The 16,186-nt window shown below is 51.2% G+C and overlaps 1 protein-coding gene across 1 annotated transcript in view; it reads left to right on the top strand.

Moving 5' to 3' along the window:
- ADAMTS12 (ADAM metallopeptidase with thrombospondin type 1 motif 12) overlaps positions 1-16,186 on the top strand; it is a 4,274,824-nt gene that overhangs the window by 1,731,643 nt on the left and 2,526,995 nt on the right. The window lies entirely within an intron of this gene.

Raw genomic sequence — 16,186 nt, 5'->3', positions numbered from 1 at the left:
AAACACCACATCAGGAGTCAAACGACGCAAATATTGCAGCACTACACCCCGCTTGATACGGTCCCCCAACCCATTGACGTTCCATGACATAAGCCTCAACCCGTCCCCCCCCATCCCCTCCAATAGATCAAGGGTCCCCCAGCCTGCAGCACAGTTCCCAGATGTGGACAAAAATCAATACCTCGCCCTGTAAACAAAAAACACACAACAAAACAACCCCTCCTCCCCCCCAACCCCACCCCAAGTCCAACTCCCCCCACCCTGCACCCCTGCGGGCCAAAAAACCCCCCCAACTTGCAGTGTGCCTGTCGCCCCACTAACCCCATTCTACGAAAAGACCCCGGAGGAGGAAAGGGACCCGTCCCCGCCCGCCCCCCTCACAGGTCCTGGTGAAACACAATATACAAAAGAAGTAAGACCCAACTGAACAGTGCAAAACGGCAAAATCAAGGACCAAAAGTCATTCTAAAGGGGACCCGTCACCTGCGGTGCCCGCAGATGGTCCGGGACGGCCACCTCCGTCCGGCAGCGAGTCCAGCCAGTCACTTGCGGCCACAGGAGAGTCAAAAAAGGCTGTCCGATCCCCATGTTCCACTCGGAGTTTTGCAGGGTAGAGCATCGAATACTTTAGGCCCAGCTCGCGGAGACGACGCTTCACCCCTTGGAATCCCATCCGCTGTTTCTGGACCAGTTGCGTGAAGTCCGGATAAAAATTGATGGTCGAGTTCTCGTGACGAACCGGGCCGTGGGTCCATGAGGCCTGCAGAATAGCATCGCGGTCCCTGTAGTGGAATAGTTTGGCCACGATAGGCCTCGGGGGGGCCCCCAGCCGTGGCCGGCCGCCCGGAACTCGATGGGCCCGCTCCACCGCAACGAACTTACTTAGGCCAGCCGGGGACAACTGTTGCAGGATAAGTTCCTCGACCACGAGGTCAACCGGGCGGCTGTCGGAGGACTCCGGTACACCTATGACGCGGATGTTGTTGCGTCGGGCCCGTCCCTCGAAGTCCTCAAGCCGCCGGGCCATATGATCGCTGACCACCCTGATGTCTCCAAGCGCGGCCCGCAGATCCGACACCTCCGCACCGAGGGTGGAGGTCCGTGTATCGAGGGCCTGGACCCTCTCGTTAGTTTTGGAAAGGTCGGCCCGGATCAGGGTGACATCAATCGCGAGAGTGTCGATCTTACGGGCCAGGGCCTCGTATTGCGTGGCGATGGTTTCCCTGATGCCAGCAATGGCGCCCATAATGTCCTGCAGGGAAAGTTCCGTAGAGACGTTCGTGCCTCCCCCTGCAGCGTCCGGGGGGAGGCCAGCAGCGCCAGGGGACCCTCTGCCCTGGGTGTAGCGGTCCATGTTGTTGCTCTGGACCGCTCCCCCGCGGAGGGAGGCCTTGGTCTTGCGCCCCTCGGGACCCCCTTTGCCCCCCATGTGAACACGGTCACTCAAGGGGACCTCCAATCAAGAGGTGTAAGGGCACCAGCAAGAAGACCACAAAATGTCGGTATAGGGGGTCCGAGGCGATAGGCACTCTAGTGGCAGGTGGAGGAAACCTCGTGCAGAGGCCCAGGAAGCACCTCGCCACCCCGAGCGCACCCGCCAGCTGGTCTCCTGAAGTCCAAAACCGAAACCGAAAGTGGTGGATCGGCAACTGGCACCGCGCTGAAGCCGCTGTTGTTCAATTGCAGCCCGGCCCCACGGGTCACCTTCACCCCGGTCACCTCCGTCGGGTGGGTCCCAAAAGTTCCGACGACGACAACTCAGGATTCCCAGGTCCGATTTGATTTTTGAAAAGAGATATGTGCTCAGCTGGTCTTCATCTCCCAGATTCCATAAACCACATCAGGATATTCTCAGGATAAATTCCGAGGAGCAGGAAGGGTCCGGGGAGCCCTGTGCTCACGCGACCATCTTGGATGCGCGCTAGGCTCCTCCCCCCTCAGAGTTCTTTCTTAACAGTTACTTTGTCCTCCAAGGCTGTCCAATACAGCTGGAAACCTGCCCAGAACTGCTGCTGTCCTCACGGAAAGTTTTAACCAGGCAAGGACTGTGATCAAATGTGTTCAGCAAGGCCTTCTCATCACAAATTCTCACTCGAGGCCAGGCTGCAAACGGCGGACATTTTTGGTTAGGCCAAAATGGACCATCTTAATTAAAAGAGACAAAAATAACGTTACCACAGCATAGTGATTGAACAGTGTTAACCCCACTAATACCCTTATGTGTATGTAATTATCTAGCTTTAGCAACACAGAAAAGCATTAATTCAAAAGCGTTTCGTGCTTAAAATAAACAGCACTCAGCAACGTTTATTTAATAAAACATGCACATTTATTAATAGCAATACAAAAGCGTTCCCACGTGTCGGTTTTCTTCTCATTAGTATGTTGGTAAGTTTAAACACACACTTACACAAAACAAATAATTATTAATTAATGATTATTAATTTTAATCATGACAAATAGACAAACCAGAGCTTCAAAACCCTATAGATTTCATTTAGAAAATCCTGCTCCAGCAACAGAATTTAGAGAACTGGCAGACCAGGAAGTAGCTTACCTCGGGAAATATACACGAGCAAGTAAGTATGGTGTGGGTGAAAGGCCGGGCCACATACTGGCTAGACTATTGCGCCCAAATATTCCCAGCACCTATGTGATGGAGCTCCACACAGACGAAGGGGAAACAGTGATGGCAAATACCGCTTTAGCTGTAACGGTCCTCCAATACTACAGCCAACTGTACATTGTTTGCACAACAGACAGCGTAGATACAATAGCAACATACCGGGCAGAGGTAGCAATGCGGTGGCTAATTGATCTGGAGTTGCTGCACCTGATATGGTACAGTCGATGGCCCAGCATCAGGTGAGAGACTCTCAGACTCTCATATGATAGAGGTGGCATCAGGGGTACCAGATTTTCACTTATACTATCTAGTGGCACAGTGCCAGTTTTCATATTACTGGTACCACCCAGATGCCAGTCTGCCATACTTGAAACAAGAACAATACCAGTTTAAGAGCACTCCACTTTCAGCCATCCTACGCAGGGGCCATACATGACCCTACAGACATCCAAACACTCTACACACCTAGTAGTGTTGTGTAGTTCCTATAGTACCTATACAGGATCTGCGTGTTTCAGAGAACATAAACTGGGGGTTTGGTGGCAGACTGATTCTGAGCACCCCCACCGGATACGTTAGCCTGTTTGCATCTGCTAGCTCCCAGTGCCACTAGAGTCTCCTCTTATCAGGGAGAGAATAGTTTCTGACAATCTTAGAACATGACAACCCTGATCCCTCAGAATCATGGAAACAATATACTACTTTTCGCTCAGTCACTCGTGCTCACTTAATTTATACTCAGAGATACACAGAATAAAGAGCCTTGGCGTTTCAATAAGTATATATTGAACAGTTGTTATTCTCGTGTAGAATATTTTGAGCTGCAACAACCATTAGACAGTAGCAGAGATATATGATTAGCAGTACTACGAAAGTAAAGGGATGGTACAGTTCAACGATTTTACAGTAATCTTGAATTCATAAAAGTATGTAAAACACATAATAAAAAGTGCTACCTAAAAGTGCGTGCTCCTACGATGCCACCCTAACTAGATGTATCTAAATGTACCTAGCGTCTGTGTAGGTGTTATGCCAATAATCTCTCTAGGATCCAGTCAACCACATTACCTGAGAAAGGAGAGAACATGGGACCCCGTCCTGGTCTCGAGTTGGACACCCCGCGAAGGATGTTAGACCACTGCGAGCTGGTGTGACTGCATGCAGGGACCTCAGCGTCTTCGGTCAGTGTGTCAGCTAGGAAGTCACGGTCTCCTCTGCCTTATCTAGGCAAGATGTGGTGTATTTATACCCGAAAGTATCTAGGACTTCTTTGTCCCTTGTATGGTTTGTATGGGCCATTGTCGGACTGAGGAAGACGTAAGGGATGAACCTTGTACATAGATATTATGCAGGTGATGTAGTTCCTGCTTCGTTTCAAAGAACCATCATGAATGCTCATACATAATGTATGAGCGAGATGTTATAGGAGGCCTTTGTTAAGGAAAAACCCTCCTTCTGCATCCAGAACTGAAACTAGATAAAGGATCAATCCTCAGAACCCGTTATTGTGTAGTGTAGGGACCTAATGTAGGTGAAGGATCATGCCTATGTAAGGGCATCTAGAATCATGCCTATATTAGGGCATCTATATGAAACATAACACCGATTCCTCTTCTGAACCTAGCAAATTACTATTATTCAGTTAAGTAGCGCACAATAAAATGTGTCTATTTAAAAGCATTTAAAAAATGTTTTCTAAATAAAAAAAGAAAAAGTTCTGATCTTTTAGATTGCCACTCGGGCAAAAAGTCCAATTTGTACAGCCATCAGAATAGGAATATGCTGGGGACAACACAGAGCTTAAGGGCACAGTTTGCTGTAGAAGCATGGCTTTCATTCTGCTCAAAGTATCAAATTGTGTAAAGAAACATTTGACGAAGGCCATAGCGACGCCACCCTGACTGTACTTGTTGGGGAAAACAATACTTGCATACAGTAAGTAACCCTGGAGTCCACAGTGACCAGATAGGAAATGCCTGGAAGCATTCCACAACAACCTTGATCATTCAGCATCAAGTAACTCCCATTCAAGAGAAGCCTGAATACCGGCGTAATCACGGCTGCTGGAGTCCCTTTCAGGTGGCAGGACAAGTTTGCTACTAAACCATTACAAGCTCCGTGCGGTAAAATATCCTTGCACATGAGAGAACCGCTCAAAATGTTCTTGCAGTTTGTACCGCTTAGAAACACTTCTCGATCCCCACTCTGGCATAGAAATCTGTACAGTAATTCCCAAGATTCCTTAACATATTATTTACCCATTTTTTTATATGCCTGCCTGCATTTGTTCAAGGCAATATTGAAACTGAAATGTAGTGACCTATAGACTTATGTGGCCATGGATTAGCCATTCTGTGGAATGTGACTTCGCCACCGTAAATGGTTCTCTATCCAGTTTTTCAATACGCAGCATTGTATATTTTGCTCCCCTTTGTGCCATTTCTAACTGTTTATCTGTTAGATTGTATTCAGAGAACAGAGACGTACTGTTGATAAAACGCCAAGGCACATAGCCTGCACTCAAAGATTGCAGCGTCCAGCTTAACAACATAATAGAACGTAACTAAGATTGCCCGTGATGTAATATGGCCAACTCTTGTTCCAGTATGTCTATCGCAGAAGATACAATGTTGCCTAAGGAATATATCCTGGAGGTCAAAGTTTTTAACCTATTGTCTACCACGGCTAGAGATTTCTCAAAGTTAATACGGTCTATTTCCCGTATTCTCTCCGTGGCCTCTTGTTGGAATATTTTCCAAATTTCATTGTAGGCAGCATAAATGCCAGCATATATGAAACGCTTTTGACGTGGTTTCCTAGGACCTAGTAAAAAATCTCTAAGATCCATGTCTCGTGTGATTAAAGATAAGTGCTGTATCACTTCTGTGAGTGTTGGGGTCTCTAGCCAATCAAGGCACAACTTCCCAATACTGTATGATGTCACTCACTACCCCTGGATGTTGTCTCTGTACATAGCGTGGATCTGGCCTATGGATACTAAACCCTTTGGTTTTACCCCTTAATCTTTCTTGACAAACATTTGTGCCTGTGGGCCAAATCAACCATTTCTTCCAATTGGCATCTGATCTATTATATTGTATGATGTCATCTAATGTAACCCCCTCTAGTGATGTTTCATTACCCTCGGTTAGTGATAGTGTCGGTAGCCGAGGTGTGTTTATTCTTGGCTAGTCCAAGGCAAGATGTCTGATGCACTGTCTCATTCAAAAACATGATTTGTTGTGGGATGAGGCATGCTCTAAATAAGGCTTCTATCCCCTGCACTTGCCATTCTCTAGTACCCCAGACTGATTTCAAGTCTATAGTGTCCTTCCATAAGTCAAAACCTTTTTCAGAGAACTGGGCTGTAGGAGAGTAGGGTCTGCAATCCTATGATCACCCAGATTTTTTGCTTTTGCTTCATTGGTTTATGACTTTCCCCGGCTGTGGGCCTGCCAATCAGACCCACAGCCTAGCTGTTCTCTCTCGAAATTAAACACATGTACATTAGGTGCATCCACCAATTGGAACTGGGCCGCCCTGTCAGTCCCTGTCTCAGCATACCACAGGTATCCAGGGCATCGGTGGACCCAGGGCCTACCAGGGGCTGCAGCATGTATTATGCCACCCCTGGAATGGCCGCCCAAATCTGACACAACTGGCTGCATGACAGCTGGGGCAACGTGGGGTAATCACCCGTTGCTGTAGGTGTAGTATTCCTACACCTAACCCTAAAATGGACACATGGATTCCTATCGGTCACTCCTATGGCAGGCCTTATCAATCCTGAAGGCAGAGTGCAGGGAATCATGTGGGACGGTGCTCTGGCGCGAGCTGAGCCCGTCGACGGCTTGCGGAACCAAGTCCCAATAGCCGTTCCATGGTGACGCGGGCCAACTACTTTTAAATGCATTATAATCCTCGCGGTTATTTGCTAACTTTGGCATCGCATCACCTACACATGTCGAGTAAGGTGTCATACGAATCGGAAGACGAACCCCTCGCCAGTTCTGGCGACGGGGTTAGCATTCCCCCCTTTTAGAGGGGCACGACATGGAAGTAACCTTGAACCCCGGTTAAAGTTGACTCAAGCCTCAGCATCACAAAATGGATGCTGCCACCAGACACAAGTCTGACCTCCTGCTGCTGGGAGACCTTCCAGCGAGGGGAGCTTGGACAAAGGGTTTCCTGTCGAGGGCGGTGTTAGCACCATCCCAGACAGGGTTTGTGTATCCCAGGTAGGCAGGGCTGAAAGGAAGGTGATTGCCAGTGGCACCCCGGTGCTCACTGCGCATAGCCCGGCTCAAACCAGTTTCGGGGGCACACCAGCCCCTGAGCTGGGGCGAAGCCGGACAAAGGATAGGGGTGTAACCACCCCCCTCCTGGCTCCACCCATAGGTAGAACCTAGTCACGGGCCAGCCCCTTTTTCTTAGAATAAAGGTAGGAGCGAGTCCCCTTCCCAAATTGGATAATTCTGAATCTTGAACTACTTTCCACGAAAGGAACTCTTGACTATTTCTGAAGACTCTCCCTTGTGGCTAAGGAGTAGCCACCCTGCACCAGCAGGCACCACCTAAGCGCTTGCGGTTTGCTGTAAGTCTCTCCCACGGATCAAGACTGCCCAGCTCGACGAGACCCGAGTTCCCTGCCATCTCTGACCTTTTACCTCCCTCATCAGCCCAGCTGAGAGTCGTAGGTGTGACGAGACCTGCGGGACCGGCCATCTTCAGAACCTGCACGACGCTTATCTAGCACGCCCACCGAGGGACCCTCGAGTGAGTGCACCTAGGGTTCGAGAAGCCCTAACCCTGAGCAGCTCCAGCAACGAAGTCTACCTCCCCAGCATCCCCGAGATCTGCGTGGGGGCCCTTCCGCTCCTTGCTGTTCCCCGCGTTGTTCGACCACTTGCCGACCGGCTTGTGGCCCTCTTCACGACGCACCACGTTTGTTTCATCACTAGTCTGGTTGCTCCAGACTGGCTCTTGCTCCCCTTCAACAGAGGAGTACCACGGACCCTCCTGGTCCACTCCAGACGCCATCTTGACTCCACCGCGTGGGCTTGCCACTGCCAAGATCCGCTGCCCCATTCCTGGGCCCAGCGTCATCGACAGCAGACACCTGCGTGGGACAGCTCGCCCTCCATCCTGGTCGCCGCCGCGCCTCCTGGTCCGAGGAACAGCCGAGTCCGACGTCATCCACTCACCTGGTCGAGGTGACTTCAGCCGGTACCCTCCTGGTGCCCACACGATCGCTGGCTAGCGGTTGAGAACTGAGTCCCCTCTGCTTTCAGGTTTCCTTCATCACCGATCCAGGCTTGGATCTCGCTGAACATCGACACTGGTCGCCTGCCAGCAACTCTTCTTTCAGGCTCCTGAGACTACAACGAGGACTTCCGACACCTTCCACAGCCGCAGCCTCTGGGCTAGGTAACTCGAGCATTTCGGTGCTCCATCGCAGGTTCGCTTTACAAGTGTCCAGTTCCTTTTTCGTTTAGTCCCACTGATCGGATCACTCCGGAATCAGTAACTTTAGACTTTCTAACTTCTCCCCTTCCACTTGCAGTGTAAGGGTTTCGTGCCCTCGGGCATTTGTGTAAATTGTGCAACCCGAAGTATTTTCCTAAGAGTTTTGTATTGTGCTTAGCTCCCTGACTCATAAAGAGCCAGGGTAGTCTTGTTATAAATAAATATCCTTTATTTTCATAACAACTTGTGTGGTGTCCTTTCACTTGGTGTTCAAGGGGTATATGTGATGGTAAACAGCTGGCTTAACACGCCCTCTAGAGTTTAGCCTAAGACTGCTCGTATCCACGCTACTAGGATAGCTGGTCTATAAGGTTGACTTACAACCAATCATCAATAAGGGTTGTTTGGAATGATACACAGTGATCACTAGAATAGTGAGCACTACATATCAGGCCAACTTCCCACATTGGTGAGCAGCGGTTGGGATTTGAGCTTGCTGTTGTTTTACCACACACGTATCCTAAGAATATCGCAGTGAAAGATCACATAAGTACCCAGGTACATATAACTTAACTTAGAATACTCCGAGTTCTACTGAACCGGCTGTTGTAGTGTAACAGGGCTTAGCACACCCTGACTACAACTCTTAGCAAGGGATCAGTAGGTAAACACATAGTGTAGGTAGGTGCATCACTTACACCGCACTAGAAAAGCATGTCGGTCCACGGAGAGTCCTCGCAGACTCCCTTAGTGGTCAGTGACCCTCCACAGGTCGTGTCACGATATGCAACTCTTAGCTTCAAGGAGATGAGACAACTGTGTGCCTCCAGGAAGCTAAACCAGGGTTCTAACCCTACCATCGCAATTCTGATAGGTCTCTTAGAGGCGTACGATGCTAGGAGGTCCTCTAATACAGGTCCCCCCAGTGCAGATGGGAACATGCCTCCCTTAGAGGGAACCCTCGGTGACCCCGACCTCGACCTCCACACAGAGGAGGAGGACGAGGAGGAGTTATCAGGAGACGAGGCAGACAAAGGTCCAGTGGTAGTCGGCAGGCTTACAAGGACCAACTTAAGCAGGCATGAGAATGGAACTGGGGGAGCCCCGGGCCCACGCTCAAGCAGGCCTAACCTTGGGAACGGACGAGCTAGGTCTCTCTCCAGAGGCTCTGGCAGATCGGTTCACACACATGTCTCTCAGGCATCTTCTCAGAGAGGAATGACGTCCCCTCAGAGAAGGGAGCATGAAGCGAAGATGAGGGAAGTCAATCTGAGGATCGAGCGGGAAGAACTTGCCCTCGCCAAAGAAAGACTTGCCCTGGCCCGAGAGCAGAAATTAAGTGGGTTAGATCCCACTGGTGGCAGCATTCTCAATAGAGAGAAAGACAGGGGTATAGACACTAGACACCTGAGTAAAATAGTGCCCCCCTTTAAACAAGGGGACGACATCCACAAGTGGATAACTGCCTTGGAGAGGGCCTGCACTGTCCAGTGCGTCCCCCCAAGTCAGTGGGCAGCTATACTGTGGCTTTCCTTTGAAGGTAAAGGAAGGGACAAGCTCCTCACTACTAGAGCTGAGGATGCTAACAACTACCAAGTCCTGAAGAACACACTGATTGATGGGTTCGGCTTAACCACGGAACAGTACCGGGTGCTGTTCCGGGACACCCAGAAGATTCAGTCTCAGGATTGGACTGACTTTGTCGATTGTGCCACTAAGGCTTTGGAAGGCTGGTTGCTGGGTAGCAAGGTTACTGATTACACAGGATTGTACAATCTTATCATGCGAGAACAGATTTTAAACAACGGTCAGAACCAATTGTTGCATCAGCACCTTGTCGACTCGGATCTGACCTCTCCCCAAGAATTGGGAAAGAAGGCAGACAGATGGGTCAGAACAAGGGTCAAGCAGAACCAGAACCAGAACCAGAACCAGGGTGGTCAGAAGAAAGCAGACCAGAAGGGTAGTAACAAAAACGAGCAAAATGACCAGAAGTCTTCGACAGGTCCCCAACAAACCAAAGAGGGTGGGGGTCAGGCTTCACAGAAGAAGAAGACTCAAGAAGGCCAGTCAAAAAGGTGGTGCCAATACTGTAAAAGTAAGACTCACTGGTTTAGTGAGTGCACCAAGAAAGGAGGGCAAACTCCTGCCACTGCAGCCCCTAAGGCACCTGCACCCCCTAGTACAGTCAGCAGTGGTAGTGCGCCTCCCAAGGCATTAGTTGGGTTAACCTTGGGAACCGAGGGAGGTGACGACTTAGTCGGCACACTCACTCAGGCCGTCCTTGTCTGTACAGGGGATATGGATATGTCCCCTGATGCCAGTCCCAATACTTTGGGCAAATACAGACAGACACCTTTGATTAATGGAAAAGTGGCTCAGGCCTACAGGGACACTTGTGCCAGTGTCACCATGGTGACGCCTAACTTTGTGGACCCTGGACAGATCATGCTAGGTACCAGTTACCTAGTGACCAATGCCAGCAACGTCACTACCAATCACAGTATGGCAGTTGTTGATTTCTCCTGGGGAGGGGTAAGTGGCCCGAAAAAGGTTGTGGTTAGTTCAGACCTCCCCGTAGAATGTCTGTTGGGCAATGATTTGGAAACGTCACAATGGTCAGAAGTGGAGCAGAGGACTCACATGGAAATGTTAGGCTTGCCAGCACATGTCCTTGCTGTGACCAGGTCACAGGCCAAAAGGTGCCCCACTGAACAGGTGCTGGATCCTGGAAGAACGGACCAGACACCTTCCAAGAAGAGGAGCAGTAAGGGTAAGGCTTCGCCTTCCCCCTTGCCCCAGGTCGTGGATCAAGTCTCCGAGGAGGCTGACCTTGAAGAACTGAGGGAAACTGAGCCGAAAGAGCTTGAACCTGGTCAGGTTGAGTTTCTGGGCTCAGGGGGACCCTCCAGGGAAGACCTGGGGAAGGCACAGTTAGACTGCCCCTCCCTTGAACCCCTCAGACAGCAGGCTGCTGCTGAGGCTGCAGGGAACGCCACAGGTACCCACAAAGTGTACTGGGACGATGGACTCCTGTACTCCGAGGCAAGAGACCCCAAACCTGGTGCGACCAGGAGGCTGGTCATCCCCTTGTCTCTGAGAGGTTTCCTTCTTACCTTGGCCCACGAGATTCCCCTTGCAGGTCACTTAGGCCAGAATAAGACTTGGGACAGAATTGTTCCACACTTTCACTGGCCCCACATGTCCGAAGATACGAAGGAGTTTTGCCGCTCCTGTGTCACTTGCCAAGCCAGCGGTAAGTCAGGTGGCACGACAAAGGCCCCCCTCATACCACTACCGGTGGTGGGGGTACCCTTTGAACGGGTGGGGATCGACATTGTCGGACCAATGGAACCCCAGACAGCATCAGGGCACAAGTTTATACTGGTGGTGGTGGACCACGCCACTAGGTATCCTGAAGCTATTCCCCTTAGGACCACTACAGCACCTGTGGTGGCACGGGCCCTACTTGGAGTGTTCTCCAGAGTGGGCTTCCCTAAGGAGGTCGTCTCAGACAGAGGTGCAAACTTCATGTCGGGATATCTGACTGCAATGTGGAAGGAGTGTGGTGTCAACTACAAGTTCACCACACCCTATCACCCACAATGCAATGGGCTTGTTGAGAGATTCAACAGGACCCTAAAAGGGATGATTCACGGACTACCTGAAAAGCTTCGGCGGAGATGGGATGTCCTGATACCCTGCCTCTTGTTCGCCTACAGAGAAGTCCCGCAGAAGGGGGTTGGCTACAGTCCTTTTGAGCTTCTGTTCGGACATCCTGTAAGGGGACCCCTTTGTTTGGTAAAGGAAGGATGGGAGAGACCTCTCAGAAAGCCGGCATCGAACATTGTGGACTATGTACTCGGTCTCCGCTCGCGGATGGCGGAGTACATGGAAAAGGCGTCTAAAAACCTTGAGGCGAGCCAAGAATTACAGAAAGCTTGGCACGACCAAAAGGCTGTCCTGACTGTGTACCAGCCTGGACAGAAGGTGTGGGTGTTGGAGCCAGTGGCCCCAGCAGCACTCAAAGACAAATGGTCTGGGCCCCACACGATCATTGAGCAAAAGGGAGAGGTCACCTACTTGGTAGACCTGGGAACTCCCCGGAGCCCCCACAGGGTGCTCCATGTAAACAGGCTCAAGGCATATGTCGACAGGGAGGGCATGGGCTTGCTCATGGCCACAGACGAGGGACAGGAAGAGGAGAGTGACCCTCTCCCGGACCTGCTCTCTCAGAACCCTGACGATGGGTCAGTAGATGGTGTTGTCTTTTGTGGCAGCCTCTCTGGACATCAACAAAAGGATTGTAAACAGGTTCTTCAATCCTTTCGACATATGTTCTCTCTGACGCCCAGTCAGACCAATTGGTGTACCCATGAGGTCGACACTGGGGACAGTCTGCCCGTAAAGAGTAAAATCTATCGGCAACCTGATCATGTCAGAGACTGCATCAAGACGGAGGTGCAGAAAATGTTGGAGCTGGGAGTTATTGAACCCTCGGACAGCCCCTGGGCGAGTCCCGTAGTTCTCGTGCCGAAACCTCACACCAAGGGCGGTAAGAAAGAGATGAGGTTTTGCGTGGACTACAGAGGTCTCAATGCAGTCACTAAGACTGACGCCCACCCAATACCAAGAGCAGACGAACTTATCGACCGGTTGGCTTCGGCCAGCTACTTAAGTACGTTTGGGTATTGGCAAATCAGGTTAGCTGAGGAGGCCAAGCCCAAAACAGCATTTTCTACCCCGGGTGGGCATTATCAGTTCGTGGTAATGCCCTTTGGTTTGAAAAATGCACCTGCCACCTTCCAAAGGCTGGTGAATCGAGTTCTCACTGGGTTGGACGACTTCTGCGCGGCGTATCTGGACGATATAGCTGTCTTTAGCTCCACCTGGGAGGATCACCTGGTCCACCTGAGGAAAGTGTTAGAGGCCCTGCAAAAGGCAGGCCTCACTATCAAGGCCACCAAGTGCCAGATAGGGCAGACACAGGTTGTATACCTGGGCCACCTTGTAGGTGGAGGCCAGGTTCAACCATTGGAGAGCAAAATACAGGCCATTCAGGACTGGGCTCCTCCAACCACCCAGACTCAGGTTCGAGCTTTCTTGGGCCTGACTGGTTATTACCGGAAGTTTGTCAGAAATTATGGATCCATTGTGACCCCGCTAAACAACCTGACAAGTAAAAAGATGCCAAAAAAAGTTCAGTGGACAGCAAGCTGTCAGAAGGCATTCGATGACCTAAAGCAGGCCATGTGCACAGCACCTATCCTAAAGAGTCCAGACTACTCCCGACCATTCATTGTCCAAACAGACGCTTCGGAGCTGGGTGTGGGAGCTGTTCTATCTCAACTGAATTTTGATGGTCATGACCAGCCCATAGCTTTTATTAGCAGGAGGCTGACCCCCAGAGAGAAGAATTGGTCAGCTATTGAGAGGGAGGCCTTTGCTGTGGTTTGGGCCCTGAAGAAGTTAAGGCCATACTTGTTTGGCACTCACTTCAAGATTCAGACCGACCATAAGCCCCTCTTGTGGCTAAATCAAATGAAGGGTGAAAACCCCAAACTACTTAGGTGGTCCATTTCCCTACAGGGGATGGACTTCACAGTGGAGCATAGACCTGGCACTGATCATGGCAATGCAGATGGGCTCTCCAGGTATTTCCACTTAGAGCAAGAAGACTCACCTGGTCAAGGTTAGCTTATTGTCCCAAAGTTTGGGGGGGGTCATGTAGGAGAGTAGGGTCTGCAATCCTATGATCACCCAGATTTTTTGCTTTTGCTTCATTGGTTTATGACTTTCCCCGGCTGTGGGCCTGCCAATCAGACCCACAGCCTAGCTGTTCTCTCTCGAAATTAAACACATGTACATTAGGTGCATCCACCAATTGGAACTGGGCCGCCCTGTCAGTCCCTGTCTCAGCATACCACAGGTATCCAGGGCATCGGTGGACCCAGGGCCTACCAGGGGCTGCAGCATGTATTATGCCACCCCTGGAATGGCCGCCCAAATCTGACACAACTGGCTGCATGACAGCTGGGGCAACGTGGGGTAATCACCCGTTGCTGTAGGTGTAGTATTCCTACACCTAACCCTAAAATGGACACATGGATTCCTATCGGTCACTCCTATGGCAGGCCTTATCAATCCTGAAGGCAGAGTGCAGGGAATCATGTGGGACGGTGCTCTGGCGCGAGCTGAGCCCGTCGACGGCTTGCGGAACCAAGTCCCAATAGCCGTTCCATGGTGACGCGGGCCAACTACTTTTAAATGCATTATAATCCTCGCGGTTATTTGCTAACTTTGGCATCGCATCACCTACACATGTCGAGTAAGGTGTCATACGAATCGGAAGACGAACCCCTCGCCAGTTCTGGCGACGGGGTTAGCATTCCCCCCTTTTAGAGGGGCACGACATGGAAGTAACCTTGAACCCCGGTTAAAGTTGACTCAAGCCTCAGCATCACAAAATGGATGCTGCCACCAGACACAAGTCTGACCTCCTGCTGCTGGGAGACCTTCCAGCAAGGGGAGCTTGGACAAAGGGTTTCCTGTCGAGGGCGGTGTTAGCACCATCCCAGACAGGGTTTGTGTATCCCAGGTAGGCAGGGCTGAAAGGAAGGTGATTGCCAGTGGCACCCCGGTGCTCACTGCGCATAGCCCGGCTCAAACCAGTTTCGGGGGCACACCAGCCCCTGAGCTGGGGCGAAGCCGGACAAAGGATAGGGGTGTAACCACCCCCCTCCTGGCTCCACCCATAGGTAGAACCTAGTCACGGGCCAGCCCCTTTTTCTTAGAATAAAGGTAGGAGCGAGTCCCCTTCCCAAATTGGATAACTCTGAATCTTGAACTACTTTCCACGAAAGGAACTCTTGACTATTTCTGAAGACTCTCCCTTGTGGCTAAGGAGTAGCCACCCTGCACCAGCAGGCACCACCTAAGCGCTTGCGGTTTGCTGTAAGTCTCTCCCACGGATCAAGACTGCCCAGCTCGACGAGACCCGAGTTCCCTGCCATCTCTGACCTTTTACCTCCCTCATCAGCCCAGCTGAGAGTCGTAGGTGTGACGAGACCTGCGGGACCGGCCATCTTCAGAACCTGCACGACGCTTATCTAGCACGCCCACTGAGGGACCCTCGAGTGAGTGCACCTAGGGTTCGAGAAGCCCTAACCCTGAGCAGCTCCAGCAACGAAGTCTACCTCCCCAGCATCCCCGAGATCTGCGTGGGGGCCCTTCCGCTCCTTGCTGTTCCCCGCGTTGTTCGACCACTTGCCGACCGGCTTGTGGCCCTCTTCACGACGCACCACGTTTGTTTCATCACTAGTCTGGTTGCTCCAGACTGGCTCTTGCTCCCCTTCAACAGAGGAGTACCACGGACCCTCCTGGTCCACTCCAGACGCCATCTTGACTCCACCGCGTGGGCTTGCCACTGCCAAGATCCGCTGCCCCATTCCTGGGCCCAGCGTCATCGACAGCAGACACCTGCGTGGGACAGCTCGCCCTCCATCCTGGTCGCCGCCGCGCCTCCTGGTCCGAGGAACAGCCGAGTCCGACGTCATCCACTCACCTGGTCGAGGTGACTTCAGCCGGTACCCTCCTGGTGCCCACACGATCGCTGGCTAGCGGTTGAGAACTGAGTCCCCTCTGCTTTCAGGTTTCCTTCATCACCGATCCAGGCTTGGATCTCGCTGAACATCGACACTGGTCGCCTGCCAGCAACTCTTCTTTCAGGCTCCTGAGACTACAACGAGGACTTCCGACATCTTGCCGAACCTTCCACAGCCGCAGCCTCTGGGCTAGGTAACTCGAGCATTTCGGTGCTCCATCGCAGGTTCGCTTTACAAGTGTCCAGTTCCTTTTTCGTTTAGTCCCACTGATCGGATCACTCCGGAATCAGTAACTTTAGACTTTCTAACTTCTCCCCTTCCACTTGCAGTGTAAGGGTTTCGTGCCCTCGGGCATTTGTGTAAATTGTGCAACCCGAAGTATTTTCCTAAGAGTTTTGTATTGTGCTTAGCTCCCTGACTCATAAAGAGCCAGGGTAGTCTTGTTATAAATAAATATCCTTTATTTTCATAACAACTTGTGTGGTGTCCT

Source organism: Triturus cristatus, chromosome 2_1 (assembly GCF_964204655.1).
Source record: "Triturus cristatus chromosome 2_1, aTriCri1.1, whole genome shotgun sequence".
NCBI lineage: Eukaryota > Metazoa > Chordata > Amphibia > Caudata > Salamandridae > Triturus > Triturus cristatus.
The sequence above is the reverse complement of the archived record's forward strand: the minus strand, read 5'-3'. Positions and strand labels throughout refer to the sequence as shown.